The sequence below is a fragment of a genome, unplaced genomic scaffold (genome assembly GCF_019419815.1).
Source record: "Pyrus x bretschneideri cultivar Hongxiangsu unplaced genomic scaffold, Pyrus_bretschneideri_v1 Contig112, whole genome shotgun sequence".
Classification (NCBI taxonomy): Eukaryota; Viridiplantae; Streptophyta; class Magnoliopsida; order Rosales; family Rosaceae; genus Pyrus; species Pyrus x bretschneideri.
The window spans coordinates 263,704-269,709 of record NW_025999405.1 but is presented as its reverse complement, the minus strand read 5'-3'; the positions used below and the strand labels follow the sequence as shown (position 1 = coordinate 269,709).

General features: G+C 39.7%; 1 pseudogene; it reads left to right on the top strand.

Moving 5' to 3' along the window:
* The first annotated feature begins 5,589 nt into the window (after window positions 1–5,589).
* LOC125473991 lies at window positions 5,590–5,700 on the top strand (annotated as a pseudogene).
* Window positions 5,701–6,006: the final 306 nt, after the last annotated feature.

The window sequence follows — 6,006 nt, the reverse complement described above, 5'->3', positions numbered from 1 at the left end:
CTTCTTTTTTTTTTTTTTAGAAACATCTTCAACATAGGTGCCCTCGGTACATGCCACAATCTTGTTCTAAGCTCAATTTACCTTTAGTCTTCATCACCTTGGTATTCCCCAAACTATAAGGTATGGATTGTAATGGGCTAGAATGGGTAGAGTATGGTGTGGGTGATGAAAGAATTGGGCTAAAGTGTTTGGCTGCAACGAGGGTGAATGGAGCACACAAATGGGTAGGATTTAAGCCTTTTAGTAGTTAAACATGCATAGCCTAACATCATCTCATTGAGTTCATTCATGAATGATACTAACTACATGGTATCTGCAAAGGAAAATGATTCTTAGCATCCAAACGAAATAGAAATAATGAGATCATTTAAAGTGAAAATGAAAGAAAAAGATAGGAGTAGGAACACTTTAAACCCTCTCAAAGAAGCAATTAGGCTCAAAATAACTCACTAGGGTAGTCTCCACTATTCTTCTTCCAGAATTTGAGTATGGTACCTCTATCATCATAATTTCAAGAGTTATAGCTTTATACATGACCATAAGATACAACACTTTTTCATAGCAACCCAATCGTTTGTTTTCAAACATAGTCCTCATATACATTCATATTAGTAAGCAAAACACACTTAACTAAAACAAACCCACACAAATTGAACAAATATAAACATAAACACAAACTTTCCATCCCACACCCCCAAACCTAACCTAAGCATTGTCCTCGATGCTTAAAATTGTATGCAAAGTAAAAAAACAAAGAATATGGAATGGAAATAACATAAACACAAAATAAGGAAAGACCACAAACCACACTAGGTTGCCTCCTAGCAAGCGCTTTATTTAATGTCTAGGCAAGACATGGTAGCTTGTTCATGATGTTGTAAACTCAAGAAAATCTACAACTTGATACACTGGCTCTTCCTCCACTTTCTCCAAGTACAGTTTCAATCGCTGCCCATTGACTTTAAAAGAGGTGCCATTCTTCATGTTCTCTATCTCCACAGCTCCATGGGGAAATGTTTGCAGCACTTTGAATGGTCCCACCCACCTAGACTTCAATTTTCCTGGAAAAAGTCTCAAACGTGAGTCAAACAAAAGTACTTTCATACCTTGGTGAAACTCCTTCCTTAGGATGGCCTTGTCATGATAGAGCTTAGTCCGTTCCTTGTAGATTTTGGCATTCTCATATGCCTCATTTCTAAGCTCTTCTAACTCATTAAGTTGGAGCTTCCTTGCTACTCCAGCATCTTTGTAATCAAAGTTGAACTTCTTGATGGCCCAATATGCACGGTGTTCAAGCTCCATTGGCAAATGACAAGCTTTCCCAAACACAAGGCGATAAGGACTCATGCCAATGGGGGTCTTGTATGCTGTTCTATATGCCCATAGTGCATCATTCAACCTCAATGACCAATCCTTCCTTGAGGGCTCACGGTCTTCATCAAGATGTTCTTGATCTCCCTATTGCTAATCTCCACTTGTCCTGAGGTTTGAGGATGGTACGGGGTTGCCACTTTGTGGTTGATATTGTACTTCTTCATCAAGGATTCAAAGGGTTTGTTGCAGAAATGGCTGCCACCATCACTAATAATAGCTCTTGGGGTTCCAAACCTACAAAAAATCACATCTTTAAGAAAATTCAACACAACCTTATGATCATTAGTTCTTGTAGCAATGGCTTCAACCCATTTGGATACGTAATCCACTGCCACTAATATGTATAAACAGCCAAAGGAGGATGAAAATGGTCCCATGAAGTCAATTCCCCAAACATCAAAGAGCTCCACTACCAAAATGTTGTTCAATGGCATTTCATTTCTTCGACTAATGTTCCCCATCTTCTGGCACCTATCACACTTAGAGCAAAAATCAAACGCATCTTTGAATAAAGTAGGCCAAAAGAAACCAGATTGTAAAACCTTTAGAGATGTCTTTTTGGCACCAAAATGTCCTCCACACGCCAATGTATGGCTAAATGTTAGAATGCTTTGTTGCTCACTCTCTGGGACACATCTCCTAATGATTTGATCAGGGCAGTATTTAAACAAATATGGTTCGTCCCAAACGTAGTGCTTCACCATGGCAAGGAACTTCTTTCTTTCCTGAAAAGAAAGGTCATTTCTCATTATACCACAGGCAAGATAATTCACAAAGTCCGCATACCATGGTTCTTTTTCTTGAACAACAAAGAGTTGTTCATCTGGAAATGATTCATTTAGGGGCAAAGGTTGTCCCACTCCATGGTTTTCATTAAGCCTGGACAAATGGTCAGCCACAACATTATCACTGCCCTTCTTATCTCGAATTTCCAAGTCAAACTCTTGTAGTAAGAGTATCCATCTAATCAAGCATGGTTTAGCATCCTTCTTTGTCATCAAATACCTAATGGCTGCATGATCAGAAAACACAATAACTTTAGATCCCACAAGATATGACCTAAACTTTTCTAAAGCAAAAACAACAGCAAGCAACTCCTTTTCAGTTGTGGAATAGTTAAGTTGAGCATCATGCAGAGTCCGGCTTGCATAGTAGACCACATGTGGAAGCTTGTTCACCCTTTGCCCTAAAACTGCACCAATAGCATAGTCAGAGGAATCACACATTAATTCAAAAGGTAACGACCAATCTGGTGCCATGATAATAGGAGCTGAGGTTAGTTCATTTTTCAAAGTATTGAATGCATCCATACAAGCCTTATCAAAATGAAATACAACATCTTTAGCTAGCAGATTGCATAATGGACGAGTGATCATTGAAAAGTTCTTAATGAAACGACGATAAAAACCCGCATGGCCTAAAAAACTTCTTACTCCCTTCACAGTGGTGGGGGCTACCATATTGGTGATGACGTCAATTTTGGCTTTTTCTACCTCCATTCCTTTGCTAGAGATTACATGTCCCAAAACAATTCCTTGTTTCACCATAAATTGGCACTTTTCCCAATTGAGAACCAAATTTGTTTCCTGACATCTTTGAAGTACTAAAGAGAGATGGTTAAGACATTCATCAAAAGAGGAACCAAATACTGAGAAATCATCCATAAATACCTCAATGAATCTTTCTACCATGTCAGAAAAGATGGCCAACATGCATCTTTGGAATGTTGCTGGAGCATTGCAAAGTCCAAAAGGCATTCTACGGTATGCAAATGTGCCAAAGGGGCAAGTAAAGGTTGTTTTCTCTTGATCCTCCGGAGCAATTGCAATTTGATTGTAACCTGAGTAACCATCAAGAAAACAATAGTGTGAGTACCCCGCCAATCTCTCAAGCATTTGATCTATGAAAGGCATAGGAAAGTAATCTTTTCTAGTGCTAGAATTCAACTTCCTGTAATCGGTGCAAACACGCCAACTGGCCGTGGGCTTGGTGGTCACAAGCTCATTGTTTTCATTCCTCATCACAGTGATTCCCACCTTCTTAGGCACCACCTGAATAGCACTCACCCATTTGCTATCAGAAATGGGATATATGATCCCCACATCTAACAATTTCAACACCTCATTCCTAACAACTTCCTTCATGTGTGGATTGAGTCTTCTTTGTGGCTCACGACTTGTTTTTGCTCCTTCCTCCAAAAGGATCCTATGCATGCACATGGTAGGGCTTATTCCCTTGATATCTGCAATAGACCAACCAAAAACTGATTTGAACTCTTTTAACACCCTAATTAGTTTATCTTCTTCAATTGGGGTGAGATCAGAAGCTATGATAATTGGAAAAGTTTCAAATTCAGCTAGATATGCATATTTTAGATGTGGTGGGAGTGGCTTAAGTTCAAGTTTTGGTGCCTTAACAGTGGAAGGAGTTAAATGTGACATTGATGATTCTAAAGGCTCTAAAAGAGGTGAAACATTCAAAGGATACAATGCTAATGCTTCCAAGGCAGCAACTTCTTCCATAAGTGCATCTTCTTCATCAAACTCATCTTGAGGTTGACTCAAAACAGTTTGTAGTGGTTCATTCGATTGTACCTGCAAGAACTTAGAGAATACCAATGAATCAAGTACATCAATAGCATAACAATCAAGAGATGAAGAAGGACGAGCAAGAGATTCAAACACTTTGAATTGAACTGTCTCTCCTAACACTGTCATAGTGAGGAGTCCATTTTGCACATCAATGATGGTCTTGGCCGTGGCCATGAAGGGTCTCCCAAGCAATATAGGCAACTCACGATCATGTATAGGAGCTTCTTCCATGTCCAACACTACAAAATCTGCAGGCAAAATTAGTTTATCAACTTGAACTAGGATATCTTCTATTATACCTCTTGGATATTTAACTGATCTGTCTGCAAGTTGTAATGAAATGGTGGTGGCTTTCAAATCTCCCAAACCTAGTTGAAGGTACACTGAATAAGGCATTAAGTTGATGCTAGCACCCAAATCAAGCATCGCCTTCTCTACTTTCTTGTCCCCTATCGTGATGTTGATAGAGAAACTGCCTGGATCCTTGAGCTTTGGTGGAAGTTTTCTTTGCAAAACTGCACTCACATTCTCAGACACCACTACCTTCTCATGTGGTCCATACTTCCTTTTGTAGCTGTTTAACTCCTTGAAGAACTTCCCATATGCCGGCATGTTCCTAATGACATCAAGCAAAGGTAAGTTAACATTCACTTTGCTTAGTATATCAAAAATTTCTTTGAATGACTTAGCCTGCTTGCTCTTGGCAAGTCTTCCAGGGAATGGTATTGGTGGAGTGTATGGTTTCTCGGCCTTGTGAAGATTTGGTGCTTCTAGTGAGGAAGTGGCATGGCTTGGTTCCTCAATTGATTTCTCATTGTCTCCTTGAGTGACACATGCATTCACATGATCATATTCATTAGTAACTTCATTGCCAACTCTATTATCAATAACCTTACCACTTCTAAGTGTAGTGATTGCTTTGGCTTGCTCTTGGTTCCTTTGGAGTATCACGGGTTGGCTTGGAAACTTCCCAACCTCTCTTTGGTTCAAGGCATCTGCAATCTGCCCCAATTGTGTCTCCATTTTGGTTAGGGCGGCTGAATGTTGTTGGAGTGCGCTATTGGTGGAATGTTGGAATTGCAAGGTGTTTTGGGCTAACAATTTAACCGTGTCCTCAAGGGTAGTGGCAGGTTTTGGTTGGAAATTTTGGATTGGATTGTTGTTCTTCCATGAAAAGTTGGGATGATCTCTCCAACTCGGGTTATATGTGTTGGAATACATATCATTCCTTGGCCTTTGGTTGTAAGAATTCATGAGGTTCACTTGCTCTTGAACATACTCGGGGTAAGCTTCCCTAGATGGACATTGGTGAGTAGGATGGCTTGGTATGTTGCAAATGGCACACACTTCATTAGCTTTTGGCACCATGTTGAGCACGGATTCAAGCTTCCTTTCTAGGTTAGCTACCTGCAACAAAAGCTCATGATTAGAACTTGTTTCATAAACTCCAACTTTCTTACCCCTTAAATCTTTGTGTTGAGCATTAGACCCCAACATCTCATAAATGTTATATGACTCTTGAGCATTCTTTTTCTTCAATGCTCCACCTGCTGCATTATCAACAGTTGATTGACAATTTTGGGTTAATCCATCATAGAAAATTTGCATTTGTAAGTGAAAAGGTAACCCATGGTGTGGACATTGTATCAAGAGGCCTTTAAAACGCTCCCAACACTCATTGAAAGGTTCTCCATCATCTTGTTTGAAGTTGAAGATTTGTCCCCTTAATGTGGCTGTCTTTTGAGTGGAAAAGAACTTCTCCAAGAACTTCTTAGCCATGGCATCCCATGTAGTGAGGGAACCTGGTGTTAGAGTCATCAACCAACTCTTGGCCTTATCTTTCAAGGTGTAAGGAAACACTCTCATCCTCAAATTCGCTTCACTCACTCCCTGCAAAGGTAAACCACTCACAACATTGTAAAATTCTTTAATATGAGCTAAAGGGTCTTCATTGGGTAAGCCATAAAATGAAGGAAACATATGGAAATGTGAAGATTTGAGATCATAGTTTCTAGCTTCTGTGGGCAGCAAGATGCATGAA